The 19,713-nt window shown below is 36.7% G+C and overlaps 1 protein-coding gene and 1 non-coding gene across 10 annotated transcripts in view; one reads left to right on the top strand and one right to left on the bottom strand.

The window, feature by feature from the left end:
* CDK19 (cyclin dependent kinase 19) overlaps positions 1-19,713 on the bottom strand; it is a 180,468-nt gene that overhangs the window by 153,000 nt on the left and 7,755 nt on the right. The gene's annotated exons all lie outside the window — the stretch shown is intronic.
* TRNAE-UUC (transfer RNA glutamic acid (anticodon UUC)) lies at positions 15,962-16,034 on the top strand. Its single transcript has one exon. It is a non-coding gene; the product is annotated as a tRNA-Glu (tRNA).

The raw sequence follows: 19,713 nt of genomic DNA, 5'->3' as shown, positions 1-19,713 counted from the left end.
CTGCTTCCCACTAGCTAGCTATTTTACATTTGGTAGTGTATATATGTCCATGCCACTCTCTCACTTCGTCCCAGCTTACCCTTCCCCCTCCCCACGTCCTCAAGTCCATTCTCTACCTCTGCATCTTTATTCCTGTCCTGTCCCTAGGTTCTTCAGAACCATTTTTTTTTTTAGATTCTATATATATGTTAGCATACGGTATTTGTTTTTCTCTTTCTGACTTACTTCACTCTGTATGACAGACTCTAGGTTCATCCACCTCACTACAAATAACTCAATTTCGTTTCTTTTTATGGCAGAGTAATATTCCATTGTATATATGTGCCACATCTTCTTCATCCATTCATCTGTCGATGGACACTTAGGTTGTTTCCATGTCCTGGCTATTGTAAATAGTGCTGCAATGAACATTGGGGTGCATGCGTCTTTTTGAATTATGGTTTTTGCTGAGTATATGCCCAGTAGTGGGATTGCTGGATCATACAGTAATTCTATTTTTAGCTTCTTAAGGAACCTCCATACTGTTCTCCATAGTGGCTGTATCAATTTACATTCCCACCAACAGTGCAAGGTGGTTCCCTTTTCTCCACACCCTCTCCAGCATTTATTGTCTGTAGATTTTCTGATGATGGCCATTCTGACCTGTATGAGGTGATACCTCATTGTAGTTTTGATTTGCATTTCTCTATGATTAGTGATGTTGAGCATCCTTTCATGTGTTTGTTGGTAATCTGTGTATCTTCTCTGGAGAAATGTCTATTTAGGTCTTCTGTCCATTTTTTGGATACAGTTGTTTGTTTTTTAGATGTTAAGCGGCATGAGCTGCTTGTATATTTTAGAGATTAATCCTTTGTCAGTTGCTTCGTTTGCAAATATTTTCTCCCATCCTGAGGGTTGTCTTTTTATCTTGTTTATGGTTTCCTTTGCTGTGCAAAAGCTTTTAAGTTTCATTAGGTCCTATTTGTTTATTTTTGTTTTTATTTCCATTTCTCTAGGAGGTGGGTCAAAAAGGATCTTGCTGTGATTTATGTCATAGAGTGTTCTGCCCATGTTTTCCTCTAAGAGTTTGGTCTTTTTTTAATATAAATTTATTTATTTATGGCTGTGTTGGGTCTTGGTTTCTGTGCGAGGGCCTTCTCTAGTTGCGGCGAGTGGGGGCCACTCTTCATCGCGGTGCGTGGGCCTCTCACTGTCGTGGCCTCTCTTGTTGCGGAGCACAGGCTCCAGACGCACAGGCTCAGTAGTTGTGGCTCACGGGCCCAGTTGCTCCGCAGCATGTGGGATCTTACCAGACCAGGGCTCGAACCTGTGTCCCCTGCATTGGCAGGCAGATTCTCAACCACTGCGCCACCAGGGAAGCCCCCTTCTAAGAGTTTTATAGTGTCTGGCCTTACATTTAGGTCTTTAATCCATTTTGAGTTTATTTTTGTGTATGGTGTTAGGGAGTGTTCTAATTTCATTCTTTTTACATGTAGCTGTCCAGTTTTCCCAGCACCCCTTACTGAAGAAGCTGTCTTTTCTCCGTTGTATATTCTTGCCTCCTTTATCAAAGATAAGGTGACCATATGTGCGTGGGTTTATCTCTGGGCTTTCTATCGATATCCTAATTTTATACATTTTGCTTCCTCTGTGTAGAACACAGAAATGTAACAATAATCTTGATTCTGTTCCTAATAAGCAACCTGCCTCCCACTAAGAGCGATGTCATTAATCTAAGAAAAATAGACTTATCTCATCTTGCAGCACATTATTTCTAATTGTAGCCCACAGTACCACAGTTGTACCAACATACTAAATTCTTTCCTTCTAACCAGGGAGAAACTGGTGTTTTTAAAAGGATAAATTAAGAAGGCACTCTGCATCCATAGCCAAAGAGATGATATGGGAAGAGGCACAATGCAGAGTGCTCAATTTGGGTAGGGGATTGAAGAGTAGAGAAAAATAGGGCAAGTACCCTGGATAAATTTGCAGCACAACTTTTCACAGAGTGGAACAGCTTTATCTGAAGTGTTATAAATTTTCATCAAGTAAAAGCATAATAAAGTTAAATTGGAAAATAGTACGAATATTTATATTACTTTCCCTCATTCTTTTAGCATGAAAACTCAAAAGTTGGCCACTTTTTCAAAGCACATCATTGGTTTCACCTTCCTTCAGTTTCTTCTGCTACGTAAACAAGTACAAACAACCATATGGAAATTACAGAGACTATGTGTAACAATGAAATCTCTTCTGATTATAAATTACACACAGTTCTCTCTTTCAAACCACATTAAATACAGAAACAAAACCAAGATCTTTAAAACTACAAACCAAACACATAAAAACAAGTCAAAACATTCCTTTCATTTGATTGTGTAACTGGGTAAAATAAACCAGCAAATTGCATTGCCCAATACAGATTTCTACCTAAAGAAATACATCAAGAAAAAGATAGGGCTTCCCTGGTGACGCAGTGGTTAAGAATCCGCCTGCCAATGCAGGGGACACAGGTTCGAGCCCTGGTCTGGGAAGATCCCACATGCCACGGAGCAACTAAGCCCGTGTGCCACAACTACTAAGCCTACGCTCTAGAGCCCGCGAGCCACAACTACTGAAGCCCACGCACCTACAGCCCATGCTCTGCAACAAGAGAAGCCACTGCAATGAGAAGGCCGCCCATCGCAACAAAGAGTAGCCCCTGCTCGCCGCAACTAGAGAAAGCCCACGCGCAGCAACGAAAACCCAATGCAGCCAAACATAAATAAATAAATAAATTCATAAAAAAAGAAAAAAGAAAAAGATAGGGAAAGAGGGATGGGGACAAGGACAGTTTAATAGGTTACAATGGCTGAGGAGCAAGTCTAAGGATTTTCATACTTTTTGTGCTACATTATATAATCTTCATTCTATTAAAAGAACAAAATTACAGTGTTCTTACCTGTAATAATGGTATTATGGTTATGCAGGAGAATGTGTTTATTTTTAGGAGAGGCATGCTGAAATATTAAAGGCTATAGTGCCATGATGATTGCAACTTAGTTTCAAGTGTCTCAGAAAAAATATATATGTATGTGCAAACATATTTACAGACAAAGCAAATATAGCAATCTGTTAACTATTTAAGCTGGACCTGAGAATGGCAAACTACACCCCAAGCCAAATCCAGCTGAGCCTGTTTTTGTAAATAAACTTTTACTAGAACACTGCCATGCCCTTTCATTAACCTGCTGTCTACAGCTGCTTTCTCTCTACAACTCCAGAATTAATAGTTGTAACAGAGACCATATGGCCTCCAAAGCCTAAAATATTTACTGGCTCTTTACATAAGTACAGAAAATATCTGGCCCTTTACAGAAGAAATTTTGCTAACTCCTATGTAGACAGTGGATATACAGGTGATCATAGAACCAAGTCTTTAAGCTTTTCTGTATGTTTGAATTTTTTTACAATAGAAAGTTGGAAATACATACACTTTTATACACAAATCTTTTGATTTCTTCAGAATACAGACAAATACAGAAACAGATCATTGAAAAAGAGAGCTTGGACACAATCATAATACTGATATGATACTAAAAAGAGTTATGCAGTTTTTAGTGCAAAAGGAGCAACTTTTTAGGACAGCAATTTGGTGATATCTAATTTTAAACACTCCTACCCTATACCTATCCTACAAAAATACACAAGTGTGAAAAGATTAGTAGCAGTGCTTGTTATCTGTCAGGCCCTTCACATGTCATGCAATCCTCACAACAACCCTATGAGGTAAGTAAGGACCACTATTCTCCCCATTTTACATATGAGGAAACTAAGACATAGAGTTAATTTGCCCAAGTCACACAGCTAATGGTATCACTGGGATTATGAATTCAGATAAAACTTCAAAGCTCAATCGTAATCACCATACAACACTGCCTGTTGAAAAAAAGGACAAAGCAAGTAAATGCAAAATAACCAAAAGATGAATACAAAGAACCAATACACAATGAAGACATTCAACCTCCCTGGTAATAAAATAATAATAATATAAATGAAAGCAAAATATCATCTGCCTGTCAGCTTAGATAAGCAGAAAAAAGCTAATGTGGGCAAGAGTAAGGAGAAAGAAGCAGCACTGTGCCCTTTTGATAGACGTGTAAGTAAAGTCAACCTACTTGGAGAAAGAGTGTGGCAATATGTTCCTAAATTCTAAACGGGCATACCCTGTGATCCAACAATTCTGCTTCTAAGAATTTATTCTAAAGGGATAATCAGACAAGTGGGCAAACATAATAAACATTATTTGCTACAGTAAAACAAAAATAAAAACCTAGAAACAACATAAATGTTTATTAATAATAGAAAAATACAGACAATGGAATACCATAACGCAGTTCAAAATGATTATATAAATCTGTTACTAACAGAAAGATACCAACATATAGCATTTAGATATTTAAAAAGAAGAGATTAAAACCACATATGGAGGATGATGCTACTTCTGTAATTTTTTTTTTAAAGGTGAGTATGTTTGTTTGTATACAGACCACAAATGGATGAAAAGATGTCAGGAAGGAAATGCACCAAAATATTAAGTAATTATCTCTAGATGGTGGGATTTTGAGTGTTTCTTACGTCCTCCCTTATTTCTTTCCTTATTATCTAATTACTTCTGCAGATTGTATAACTTTTATAATTATTTTTAAAAACCAGTCAATTTTAAATATTTGTTTACAGCTCAATAATTACTATTTCCTTATTTATAACATGCAGTGTGTATTTAATTAAGGAGTTCAGAACAATTTGTTAAGGACTTAATGACACTCCAGAAATAAAGAAATACTAAATAGCCAATGATCACCAAAATTTCATGTTAAAAAATTAATGGTAATAGGATTAACACATACATTTTTGATAGTATAAAAGTATCATCTCCTTTATTCCTCACAACTCATTCCCCATTTTTACATACTTCTCTTTTCAGACCCTAATCCTTTCCAGTTCTTCCCAAGCTATTAAAAAAACTTTTTATACACGTTTAGAATTTATCTTGCCCAAACACCTCCAGATCTCTGAGTTTATTATTTCTTTCACCTCTACACTATGTATTCACCACTCATCCTACTAAACTAAAAATCACTTCTCTGTCTGGCTCACTCTTCATCCTTCAAAACTCAGCTCTCATAGGCTTTCCCTGCTCTTGGAAGCTTTCCAAATCACCTGCACAGTCCTAGGTCAGTTCAGTTCAGTGTCCCTCCTGGTTACCCCCACAGCATCCTGTGCACACCTGTAAAACAGAATTTATAGCCCTGTATTGTAATTTATTTCATTCTCTCGCTAGATTGTAAGAAAAGGAACTATGTCTTCTATCCTTACACTCCTAATTCCTGCATAGGGTTATTCAGTAAGAGTCAAATAAATGAGTGAATGATATTGCATGTTATCTTTTTTCACTGTATATTTTTAATTTAGCCCAATATACTATAAATCCTTAAAGGATGGAACTTTGTCACATGTCCCTTTGCTTTAAAAAAATTTTTTTAATTGGAAAAAAAAAAAACACTATCAGACCTAAATATAAGACCTAAAACTACAAAACTCTTAGGAGAAAACAAAAAAGTAAATCTTTGCAACCTTAGATCAAGCAGCAGTTTCCTAGTACAAGCAACAAAAGAAAAAGAGACATAAATTGGACATCATCAAAATTAAAACCTTTTGTGCTTCAAAGGACACGATCAAGAAAGTGAAAAGGCAATCCACAAAATGAGAGAAAATATTTGCTAATCATAAATCAGATAAGGGCCTAGCATCCAGAATATATAAAGAACTCTTACAACTCAACAACAACAAAGAATAAAAAGACAGCCCAATTAAAAAAATGGGAAAGGGATTTGAACAGACATTTCTCCAAAGACTATACACAAACGGCCAAAAAGCACATGAAAAGATGCTCAATATCATTAGTTATTAGGGAAATAAAAATCAAAACCACAATGAGATACCATTTCATACTCACTAGGATGGCTAAAATAGAAAAGACAGACAATACCAAATGTTCACAAAGGAATTGGAACCCTCACACATTGCATTTGGGAATGTAAGATGGTGCAGTGGCTTTGCAAAAGTCTGGTAGTTCCTCAAAAGGTTAAATATAGAGTTAACATACAACCTTAGGTTCCACTCTTAGCAATTCCACTCTTAGATATAGACCCAACAATCTAAAACATATGGTCAAACAAAAACTTCTACATAAATGTTCATAGCAGCATTATTTACAATGGCCAAAAAGTGGAAGTAACCCAAATAACCATCAACTGATGAATGCATAAACAAAATATAGTATATCCATACAATGGGATAATCTTCGGCCACTTACAAGAGTGAGGTACTCATACATTCTACAACATGAATGAACTTTGAAAACATTATGCTAAGTGAAAGAAGTCAGAAATAAATCACATATAGTATGATTTCAATTATATGAAATGTCCAGATTAGACAAATCCGTAGAGATAGAAGAAGATTAGTGGTTGCCAGGAGCTAGGAGAATGGGGAAATAGGGAATATCGCTAATGGGTAAAGGGCTTCTTTTGGGGGTGATGAAATGTTCTAAAATTAGATATTGATAATGATTACACAACTCTGTGAATATACTAAAACCACTAGGTTGTCAAAAAATAAATTAAAAGCCTCTGCTATGATGGACCTAAATAAATATTTTACCGATGAAAAATACAGTAACTTATCAATCAACCAATCAGTATCTTAGAAAGTTTATGGAAAAGTGCACCCTGACAACTGACAATAAGTAATTTGCCTTCATCAATCTCTTCAGTAATCATCATGGATGCTCCACAGGCAAATAGTTCTCATTACATTTATATTAGACATCTTGTTACAGATAAGAATGTTGGGGTAGGAATTAGAAAAGGACACCAATATATTAGAAACTAAAACATACTATGTGATCTTAAGGGAGGTATTTAGTGTTTCTGGACTTCTTTTAAGGCAAGCAATTTAACAAGATATAAGATTCCATGATTTTTTTTTTTGACCCTGCAACATGTGGGATCTTAGTTCCCCGACCAGGGATTGAACCTGCGCCCCCTGCACTGGAAGCACAGAGTCTTAACTGCAATCACTACCTTTAAGTACATCTGGAAAGAGATTTTTTCTTTTTTTTGAGATTTTTACGTTTTTAATTAAATTATGTTCTTAAAACACCAACTTTATGCAGATCAATATAGTAATACTAGGCAACACTAAGAAACACCAGTTCACTTTGAAGTTCCTAATCATAATCACCACTTTAAAGTCAAATATTGTTGAGCACAGTTTGATTTATGTACTCTCTCCTCTTTTCACTTTATATTTTTCACTTTAGAAATTCCCTCTCTCAGGGACTTCCCTGGTGGTGCAGTGGTTAAGAATCCTCCTGCCAATGCAGGGAACACGGGTTCAAGCCCTGGTCTGGGAAGATCCCACATGCCACAGAGCAACTAAGCCCGTGTGCCACAACTACTGAGCCTATGAGCCACAACTACCGAAGCCTGCACACCTAGAGCCTGTGCTCCGCAACAAACAGAAGCCACCGCAATGAGAAGCCCGGACACTGCAATGAAGAGTAGCCCCTGCTCTCACAACTAGAGAAAGCCCATGCATAGCAACAAAGACCCAGTGCAGCCAAAAATAAATCGATTAATTAATTTAAAAAAAAAAGAAATTCCCTCTCTCAGAAAAACAAAGTTTTAACTAAATATCTGTTGATCACAGTGCTACCTGTAATAATAAGAAGTTACAACCTAAGCATCAATCAACAAAGTAAAATAGTTAAACAAATAACGGCACATCTATATGGAGAAAGTCATTTAAAACGTAGAACAGTGACTTTCTGAGGAAAGAAGGTCAGAAAACAGACTTTTAACCCAAACCCTCAAGAATAACTGCATATAATTGATGCTATTATTGATGGAAGGTTTGTATATGGGAATGGTATAGATTTTCTTGAAAAGAAAACCACTGCTGAAAAAGAACATTTAATGAATTGAGACAATATCCATTATATATCGTTAAACAGAAAACACAAGTTACCAAAAATCATGTAGAATATGATCACATTCTTGAAAAAAGCATATATTTGCTCAGAAAAACATGTATAAAAATATATACTACACCATTCAGTGTTCATCTATGAATTATTTGAATCCTTTTGCTTATCTTTATTTTTTTCCAGCTTTGAGAATTATATAAATTTAAGGTGTACAATGTGATGATTTATGTGTATATACTGATTATCACAATAGGGTAGTTAACACATCCATCATCTCATAGTTAACAATTTGTGTGTGTGTACTTATCTTTGTTTAGTTTTTCTTAAACATGTTCTATTTATAAGAAGAAAATTTTAATTAAAAAAAAATAAGACTCTCCTCTTTCATTTATTTTCTTTATTTTGAAGGCTTCAAAGTAAAACAGCCCATCATGGAATCCATTTTTCTTTCCTAATGTAATAAAGTTTCTTATAACAATTAATTGTAGATGGGGGAAAAAAATTCTATCTTCCTGCTGAACCTAATATGGTTAATCCTCATTTTCAAAACTACAAGGTGACTATAATTTTTACTCAATACCTACCCTTTTTATTTGCTAATTTAAGCCTCAGGGAAATTTACTGTGGAAACCCCCTTATATTTTTGGAGAAAAAATAAACCAATACTTTGGTGGGGACTTTTATATTCCTCATAGCAACCACATGAGATGGTAATTTATCATCATATAAATTTTACAGGTGGAGAAACTGAGATTCAGATATATTTTACCAAAATACCACAGCTAGAGAGTATCAGCCCAGATTTGAAATAAGAGTTTCCAATTCCAAGGTTTCCTTATACCACAGTTGTATCTTTATATCTTTATATCTTTATCTTTAATTGAGAATCAGAAGTAAAAATCCCTCTCTGAGAAAGGAAAATTCAAGTGGTTCTTTAAGAAGGAATAAACTTTATTTAAATCATTTGAACCCAAAAGTACTTTGTTTATTTAAAGGCCTTTGTGACTGGAAAATGTCTTTCTGATAAAGGCACTGAATTTACAACCTCAATAAACTGGACCCAAAAGCTTAGTCAGTTGGTGTGGAGCAAGGGTCATATGTAAAATTTAATATGTCTAACTCCTGTTCTCTTACAAGCACCAAATTTCTCTGTTGTGTTTTCCTTTCATTTGTACAAAAAAGATAAGGACCCCCATAATGCAATATGGCTTTATTTAAAAGCCCATCTTTACCCATCTAAATTTTAAACCTTTATATTTATATGGATTTAAAGGTCTACAAAATTTGTATTGGTTAATTATGTAAAGTCTTTACATAGTGTGAGAGACAGTGATACTTCATTAACTGTATTTATCATTAAGCACTTTGGTAATAACTAAGTTTTGTAAAAAATAAGACAAAAGGCCCAAAACAGAGGCACTTATGCTAAGCCCCACACTAACAAACCGAGACTTAATTACAATTTTGCCCCCCCCAACCCAGAAATGGAATCTTAAACTAGTCAATCAGGAATCACTTGATCAGCACTAGTTAGGTAATCTGCCTGAGGGACCCCTGCCATCCCCTAAAGGAAAGCGACCTTGCCATAACCAATCTGCTTACTTGCCTAGTATAACGTCCTTGTTCCTGCTCCCTTCTGCTTATAGAAGTCTTTCATTTTGTACAGCTCCTTAGAGCTCCTTTCTGTTAAGATTGAATGCTGCCCAATTCATGAATCATTGAATAAATCCAATAAGATTCTTAAAATATACGCAATTGAATTTTGTTTTTAAACAAGTTTGGTGGCAGTGATGGGATCCAAAGGAGACTTCTGATTACTTCATGGATGAGAAACACAGGCATTGGTACTGTGAACCCTTTGAGTTCTGTGTCTTTCCAAGAGCCATCGGTAAGCTCCTCTTGGTTCTGAGTTCTTTTCTCTTTGTGTTGAGCTCCCAATCTAATTGGCTTCCCAGTCCAAGGCTTGGAGGGTCAGCTTGAGCTGCCAGACAGTTCCACCTGGAACCCGAGTCCCTAGCCCTTGGTTAGTCCACAGTGCCCATTTGTTGGGATCTACTGGTTCAGTCCAAAATTCTACTTTAGGAACTACCGACAGTTGCACTTAGGAACATCTAAGGCCTTCTCTTGGCAAGTCCACAATACCATCTATTTGGTTACTGCTGGTGTCCACAGTTCCATTTCCTTGGTTACTGTTGGTTTCTGTTACTATGCACATGAGGCAAAGGAATAATAGATCTACTGTGAATGGGAATCTCAGAAGCCAAAGTGACAACACTGATGGGTACAGGTCAGGTACTTAAAAGTTGTTAAGAGTACTCACTGCTCTAAGACACCCATGCTAGAATAAGTTGGTCATGGAACAGGTTAGATTAACACTAGGTCACCCACCAACCTCAAGAAAATTTCTGTGCAACAAGATACACTGTAAAACATCACAAAATCCCCAACCAAGCAGCACATCCCTCTTAGGTATTAATTTGCTCCGAGAGACCCAAAGTATAGGTAAAGAAATAGGATCCTCAAGTTTCAAAGGATTGAGCACATCACCTTCTGATACAACTGCTTATTTTAATTCTAAGAACTATGGTCCTGGAAGCTGTTGATATCTACAAAAATGGCAAAATCTTACTAAGACAACCTAGAATTATAATGGTCATTAAGGGGAACATTCCAACTAAACAAGATCAATCATTTAAAAAGTGCAGTTGAAAGCAAGGACTCCAAAGCAAACAAACAGAATGGGATACCTATTTTAATTAACATGCAGAAGCTTCCAAAGGGCTTCAAGATTCTAAAATAGCTTCATTGAGGGGACTTCCCTGGTGGTCCAGTGGCTAAGACTCCATGCTCCCAATGCAGGAAGCCCCGGGTTCAATCCCTGGTCAGGGAACTAGATCCCACATGCCGCAACTAAGGAGCTTGCAGGCCACAACTAAAAGATCCCGCGTGCCGCAACTAAAGATCCTGCAGGCCACAACTAAGACCCGACGCAGCCAAATAAACAAATACATAAATGAATAAATATTTTAAAATAAATAAGTAAAACAGCTTCATTGAAAGACTTATAGTAAAATGCTAATGAAAAATTAAATACACAAGAGGTACCTAAAACAAGACTACAAGACTTACATGACTCCTACTACTCCCCTCTATCCTACTTTACTTGAGCACTCATTCTACTAATCCTCTGTCTGAATCATCTTTCCACTCTGAAGAGACTACAAGACCATAAACAAAAGTCTCCCCATTAGTGGCCTTACAGACACCCCCATATTTACCCTCAAAGGTGGGCCCCCATGTGGGCCTCTCTCAGGGTTGACAAGATCCTGGGGGATTTTCTGGTTATTCCCTTAAACATCCAATGGGAAACTAAAATTAAAATTAATGGAAAACCTTGCCAAATTCTGGTAGATACCAAAGGTACACTCTCTACTTTAACCCCCACTCTGAAGTCTGCAGATGGGATCCTGGGGAAATCGTCAGAACCTGGCAAAGGATGAGAATCTTACCAGAGTCAGCTCTCCTGAATATATGCTTGTAGTGCCAGAGAGAGAAAGGTAAAATTTCATGTTGTCCCTTCCTTTCCAAATCCACACCCACTGGTTATTAATCCGTTCTCTCCTAGAGACACCTATTGCCTTCTTGTGTGTCTCTTTTTTGTCCTGAGAATTGTCTAAGTCTTTCTTTCTTTCTTCTGGGTATCTTTGAGAGTGACTCAGGCTCTTGAAAAGGTAGTATATTTTGCATCCTCTTTGGAGATGCCTCTTGAGTCCAAGGGGTTGTCCAACACTGCCAGGAATATTTACTGTTAGTCCCAATTGAAACCTGGTAAGATATTTGAAAGGATTTTTTTTAAAGTAGCTCTGTGGTCAGAAGTTGGCCAAATTGTAAGCTGATATTCAAAGCCTGACAGGAACTTTCTTTTAGGCCTTCTCCCCTAAGCTGAAACGAAAGGAAACTATGTCCACAGAGTGGGGAAAACTACTCCAAAGACAAATAGGTCTAGATCTAGAACACAGGAATCTTTTGATTTCTATCTTAGTTGAAGATCTCCTCCCTGACATAAAGAAGCAAACTGAAAATAATGCAGTCAGATGGGAGGGTCAGCCCTTTGAAGTCATTTTGGTTGCAACTCAATTCTTCAAGAAATTAAAAATAACTGTCCTCATCTTATAAATGCAGCTCTAGAAGAAATTCAAAACCTACCTATCCCTTTTAACCAATCCCAAAACCTCCCCTATTCATCTCAAAAGGTTTATAGGTATTATTAACATTCTGGCCTTAGGAAACAAAAGTCCTTCTAGGAGGAACTTTCATTCTTTCTCTGTGCCTTCAAGATATAAATGTTCTGCCTGGTCTTCTCTAGAAACTGAAGGCCCTGTCTTTGAAATGCGAACTTCAGGGAGGTAGTTCTTATCAGAAGGAAAGAAAAAAAGGGGGTGAAATGTTATCTGGAAACTAGGCGAATGAAAAATTGTTAAGTGTCTTCTCCACAAATATTAGTGAAAAATTTAAGCATCTGAGCAGGTAACCTTAACTTATTCCATCTGCCAGAAACGCAATTTGGACCCAACTGTTCTTTTATAATCTACTGATTTTTGCATTATCATACCTATCTCATAGCTAAAATGTTGGAACGGAAGCTACAAGATCTGTTTGCAGTCTGAATGTTTATGAATGTCCATGCGTGTATGTTATAGATGGGTGATATTTTCCTACCTTCAGATGATATTGCTAAAATTAATTTGTAAAAAGCTCTATTTAATTGGCTTAAAAACAAACAAGTGCTATGTAAATCAAGTATGCGTTCAGAAATTTAAAAACCCACTTTTTTCAAGTTCATGTGATCTAGAATAAATCTTTAGTAAATAAAAGCCAGTGTAAGTTTGTTGGTTTAATTAAAACAGGCAAGTCCTTAGAGTTATCAACATTAAATATAAAACTTACTCTACAAAGGTACCAAAAGTCAAGCTCATGTTATCTGTTACAGAATTTGTCAGCAACAAAGGTAACTTAAGATGATAGTTAGCTGTTAATGTCTCATGAAATTCTCATGAGTAATCTAAACTTAATTGTTAAGAACAAGTGACATAAATAGATGTAAGTTTGTAAATAAACTTCAACAATAATTGTGCTTTATGGTATATGTACTTAAAAATAGTTTCCAAAATCTTTTCGGTAACTAACACATTGTAAAGCAACTATACTTCAATAAAAATTAATAAAAATAAATAAATAAATAAAAATCTCTTTGGTTACTTGAAACCTTAAAGATATACTGAGATAAGTTAAATGATGGATATTCATTGAATATCTAGACCATTTCCAAATAAGATAAAATACTAAAACATTAGCTACTGAACACAGGTTTACCAACTTTGGGCTTCCTTTCACAGAGGAACTAAAAATATTTGGGTCTTTTATTAAAAATGTTTTGTGTCACACTGTAAAATTTAATATGAGGAGGAATATGCTTAATTAAGAAATTACAAAATGTATTCATAAATTTGCCAGTAACAGTTCACAATTGTTTACTTCTTAATTTTCACTGGAAATTAGGTTTTTAAGGATTAAAAATTCTAATATAAGTAATTAAAATGACTAGAAATAATAAGGGAAACATCTCTGTATGCAAGGAAAGTAGGATGTGTGCTTTCAAAAAGACAATGTATGAGAAAAGGAGATATATTTTGGTTAAAAGAAGGTAATGTTGTCCTAAAGTATAGATGGTTATTTCAGAATGGGAAAGAAAAGAAAAAGGGACAAATTATGGACACAAAAAGTTGAGGAGAGAGGGAGACAGACAAAGAGGGAGAGAGAACAGGGATCTTGTGTGGTCAAACTGGCTAAAAAATGAATTATAACAGTTTAAAAATAAGCTTTAATACCTATACTGTACTTATATTTAAAACTAAAACTTAATTTTCTTTCATCTGCTAAAAAGAGAAAGCTTCATTGGACTAATGTTCTGCTCTTGATAAGCTACTGTGAAAGGTTTCCGTTTTTAAGTAATCTGCCTAGAAAGTAACAATTTTGTGTTTTATCAAAATAATTTCCTGTGCTTCGTGTTATCTTTATCACCAGATCTTTGATTACTTGAAAAAACCTAGTTTTCTCAATATTAAAGTTTTTCTCAGAACTATGTAGTCTTCTGTATTTGCCTTTGAAAATCCTTGTCACTTTGATTAAATGGATAATTAATTATTGTTTCATAATGATCTGTGATCTTTTTTAGTCAAGTGTTCAAAACCTTTTGATATTTTGACAAACTTCCCAATATTGAATTCTAAATGAAGTCTTTTTGACCTCCAACTGACTTTGGGATTTTCCAGAGGGCCCCTGGATCATCTCAAAAAAATTTGTTCTCTCTCCTCATAAAAAGAGAGATATTAAACTAGTTAGGCTTACTTGATATGTTAAATTACATGGGAAGCACTGTCAAGTAAGAAGTAATGCTAAACTTTGTATCAATATAAGTGTTCTAGAAATTGTATGAAATTCCTAGAAACCTGATATGCCCTGGTAGAATAGTATTAGTCGTAAGATTATAGTTCTAGTTATAATCTTAAAATGTTTTGTGTCACAGAAATAACCAAATTTCCTTGTCAATAATGAACTCTCATCAGATCTTCAGCAATGGACATTTTAAAGTCTTTTGTCATTTACAGACAGTTATTGTTTTACTCTGATGCTTTTGCAAAAGTGAGACTCATGGAAAAGACCCTACCAAGAACTCTTTACCACTGACACCACTGTAAATTATAAGGTGTCAAACCTTGGGTACATATTTTACAACTGAAGAAGGTTCCACCTGACACCTTGTCCTGTGCAAATGCTGGAGGCTTCGAAATCAAAATGACTAGGGAATGAAGTAGCCAACATCTATGTAGACTGCTTCCTCCTAAAATGTCAGATCAGGAAAGTTTCTTTCCATTCCTCCTTCCCTCTCTGACCATCCTTTTCCTAATTCTTACACTATGAAGGTATTTATGATTCTTTTGTACACTTTTTACCATGCTCTGGACTGGAAATAAAATGCCATTGTCTACATACCCCAGGCCACTGCAATCCAACTTCCAAATGACTGTTGAATTTGCCATGATTCTGGTGATCCTATAGTTCTGCCTGTCACAAAATTCTCCCTGATGTCCAATGCCTCACTTTCTTGGAACATACTCAGTCCCCCTCTATCATGTCATACTCCCTAAATCTGGGGGTCTATTTCCCTGTCTCTGGTTAACCCCCCCTTTGTAAAGAGCCTAAATACAGGGAAACCTGTATTTAGGCTCTTTACAAAGAAGGGGACACAAGGGAAGGTAACCAGAATAAAACTGCCTGTGTGGTCTACAGAAACCTTAAATTTTAAATTATCAGGAGGCATTCATGATTCAAATTCACTTCCTTTGGCAGATCCCTTCTCCCTTGGCTAGGAGTAAGTGCAAATGAGGCTATGATCAAGAACCTCTCCTTAACTGTTAAAGATACTGCAGAAACTACTGCTAAAGCAACAGCTGCCCAACAAAATTCTCTAGACTCTCTGGCCAGGTTGTTCTTGATAACAGAATAACCCTTGATTATCTTTTAACTGAGCAAGGAGCTATCTATGACATGGCCAAACACCACTTACTGGACTTGGATTGACACTTCCAGGAAAATTGAGACCCAGCTACATAAGATCACTAAACAAGCCAGTTGTCTTAAGAAAGTTACTTATTTAATAGAGTCTTTCTTTGACTTACTTGATTCTGATTGGTTTGGGTCTTGGGGACCATGGGTCTGAAGTACACTCCAGACATTGGGAATTATCCTGCTTATATAAATAACTATAGTAGTCTCCGTGGAGCACTGTATTCTCTCAAAAGTTTTAAATACATGTTTGCAGCCACTACCAGCAAGTAAATGATCTCCTCAGCTAAGACTAGAATGTCAGAAAAGGAACAAAGAGGGAATTCCCTGGTGGTCCAGTGGTTAGGACTCCGCACTTTCACTGCTGAGGGCCTGGGTTCAATCCCTGGTCAGGGAACTAAGATCCCACAAGCCGCAAGGCACGGCCAAGGGAAAAAAAAGTGTTAGTCTTTGCTAACTGACATTTCTAATGGTCCCTTTCCCCTTTCAGCAATCCCTTATACTAGTGCATCTGCCTATCCTGACTGACCTCTGTTGTGCCCTTCTTGATAGCTGTTTGGGTAAGAAAATTTTTAAAGAATTATAACCAGCTTTTACAAATTTAGGAAAATGTGAACCAGAGATTTTGTTTCAATCCTTCCAACTATATTATAAACACAGGGGCCTCAAATTTGCAGCTAGCACAGCATCAGACACAAAGTAGAATTCAATAAGTTATTATATTGATTATAATCCCCTATACATTGATAAGTAAAATATAATTTCTCTATGAGTGAAAACAGAAAATGTTCCCATTGTCTTGGTCTAGCACTCAGATTATAAGAAAAATAAGAAGGAAAAGCTAAAAATAGCAAAAAGAACCAAAAAATCACTGAAGAACTGCTTATTATGGTGAAACGTTAGAAACAACCTAAATATAAATAGGGAATTTATTTATTTTATTAAAACAATGCCTTGTTGAATTCAGGCAGACTCCTGAATCCAGTTCGTGCTGAATAAAAGAATAGCAACCCCAACTGAAGACCAAATTGGTAATCTAGAAAATTAAATAAAAGAAATCGTCCAGAATGTAGATGGGAAGGAGTTGAAAATTCTGAGAATGAATTTAAGAGACAGGGAATATAGTGCATAAAAGGTCAACATTTCTTAATAAGCATACCTGAAGAAGAGAACAAAAGAGGCAACAGAAGAAGAACTAAATAACAGGAGATAAAAATTGCCCTAAACCAAAGACAAAAGAAAGGGCCCACTTAAAAGATCCATAAGAAACTGGCAGGATTGGAAAAGGGAAGTGACGGCATGAAGGTAGGAGGAATGCTACTAAAGCTATTGAATACCACCTTTTAACTTTTGAAGTTGAAGTTATGTTCATAGATCATCTATTCAAAAAATAAATAATGTGTAAAAGACACAAGAAACAAAGCTAGATAAATGAAGGGGAAAAAAAAAAAAAGACTTACACTTTCAAGGCAGACTTTGGTGAAACTTTAGAATGCATGGATCAAGTGAAAACTCCTAAGAGTTCCATAGAGGGAAAAAAACACGTTTCCAGAAAGAAACTTCCCATGAGCAACAAGAAATGCCAGAAGCCATGAAGCAACAGCTTTGGGTTCTGAGAAAAAAAATATTCTTAATATAGAATTCTATATTCAGCCCAACTATCAATCAAGTATGAGGACAAAAAACACTATCAGACATGCAAGAACTCAGAAAATCTATACATCCCATATGAAAAAGCTACTTAAAAACATATCCTCAACTAACCAACAGCAACAAAAAAGAATCCAAGAAAAACCAACCATGGGGGCTTCCCTGGTGGCGCAGTGGTTGAGAATCTGCCTGCCAATGTAAGGGACACGGGTTCGAGCCCTGGTCTGGGAAGATCCCACATGCCGCGGAGCAACTGGGCCCGTGAGCCACAACTACTGAGCCTGAGCGTCTGGAGCCTCTGCCCCGCAACAAGAGAGGCCGCGATAGTGAGAGGCCCGCGCACCACGATGAAGAGTGGCCCCCACTCGCCGCAGCTGGAGAAAGCCCTCACACAGAAACGAAGATCCAACACAGCCAAAAATAAACATAATAAATAAATAATAAATAAAAATTAAAAAAAAAAAAAAAACCAACCATGGGATATAAAGAAAAACTGCTAGCTGAGTATGACCCAGAAGACTTGAAAAAAGGGCAAAATAAAGAAGATCCATTGGACATTAATACCTGGAGGACTGTTTCAAGCAGCACTTATTTGGTACACAAGCCTACATTTCCTTCTCTATGGGTCTCAATATACTAATTCATTCAGCAATAAGTAATTTCATAATCATAATATTTTAAAGCTGCTGAATGGTTTCCAGTGTTCACTTTTTTAAATCAATCCATAGACAAAAAGCTATGGATAAACTAGAAAGCTATAAAAATTATACTCTAAAAATCAGGAGATGGAGAAAAAGAACAGGAAAAAAATGTGTTACTTCCCTTAACATTCACACGAGGAAGACCACAGATAATATCTGAATCGACAAACCAAGAAAAAGAAATTTAAGTTTATAGTTTAAAGTCATAAAAGTATTCACCACAAAAAAATTTTAAATAACAAAGGTAATAAATTTGAAGGTTGAGATGGGAAAAAGGAAAACAGGGGATAGTGAAATCTCACAAAATTGCTCAGCTTTTCTGATGGAAAGTCAACAGAAACTGCCTAAAGTTGATAAATCAAGACAGAATTATACATATGCTACTTAAAGTTATAATGATAAGCAGCAGCAAAACTTAAAACGGAAACAGTTAACACTGGTTATCTCTGAGAAGTGAAGGCGGCTTGGGAGTGGACAGTGAGAAGGAAATACTGTTGGAGTTTTTTAATCATGTGCAACTATTAATTTATTTATTTATCTATCTATTTATTTATTTATGGCTGCATTGGGTCTTCATCGCTGCACGCAGGCTTTCTCTAGTTTTGGCGAACAGGGGCTACTCTTCATTGCGGTGGCTTCTCTTGTGGTGGAGCACGGGCTCTGGGAGCACAGGCTTCAGTAGTTGTGGCACGACGGCTCAGTAGTTGTGGCTCGCGGGCTCTAGAGTGCAGGCTCATTAGCTGCAGCGCACGGACTTAGTTGCTCTGCGGCATGTGGTCTCTTCCCGGACCAGGGATCGAACCTATGCCCCCTGCCTTGGCAGGCGGATTCTTAACCACTGTGCCACCAGGGAAGTCCAATTTGATAAATATTAATAGCATAAAAATAAAAATAGTTCCACTTTGATACAAATATACTATAAAGATGAAAAGATTGCTGAGAACTTAGTTAATAGAACTTTGGTTTTTTAAATTACACAAGCTCAAATTACATATAAATTTCCAGAAGAAAGGAAGGTCACAAACAGTTTTTTAATTTGCACCAAAATCCAAAACAATAGGATTCACTCAGGTTCAAGTCACTCTTAAAATGCAAATATAATTAGGGACTTCCCTGGTGCCGCAGTGGTTAAGAATCCACCTGCCAATACAGGGGACACGGGTTCAATCCCTGGTCCGGGAAGATCCCACATGCCGTGGAGCAACTAAGCCCATGTGCCACAACTACTGAGCCCGCGCTCTAGAACCCGCGAGCTACAACTACTAAGCCCGCATGTCACAACTACTGAAGCCTGCATGCCTAGAGCTCATGCTCTGCAACAAGAGAAGCCACCGCAGTGAGAAGCCCACGCACCGCAAGGAAGAGTAGCCCCCGCTCGCTGCAACTAGAGAAAGCCCGCACACAGCAACAAAGACCCAATGCAGCCAAAAATAAGTTACTTAATTAATTTTTTAAAAAGGCAAATATAATTGTAAAAGGGAAAGGGGAAAAGGAAACTAACTTTTGTAAAAAGCAACAATAGTTTGTGCCTCAAACTGCTTAGGTCTCTCACCAATGAGCTTATTTAACAATCATAACTGAAATAACTTTTCTACAGAAAGATGCAACTAACCCACCTATGAAGCCAAAGTTTTACCTTATTTTTCCAGCAGCCATAGACTTACCTTTGTGTCCAATTGAAATATCTATAGATATCTGCAAAAGTTTGCCATGACAGGGCTTTGG

This window comes from Balaenoptera ricei, chromosome 12 (assembly GCF_028023285.1).
Source record: "Balaenoptera ricei isolate mBalRic1 chromosome 12, mBalRic1.hap2, whole genome shotgun sequence".
Classification (NCBI taxonomy): Eukaryota; Metazoa; Chordata; class Mammalia; order Artiodactyla; family Balaenopteridae; genus Balaenoptera; species Balaenoptera ricei.
Note: the sequence above shows the minus strand (reverse complement) of the source record. Positions and strands in the feature narration are given on the sequence as shown.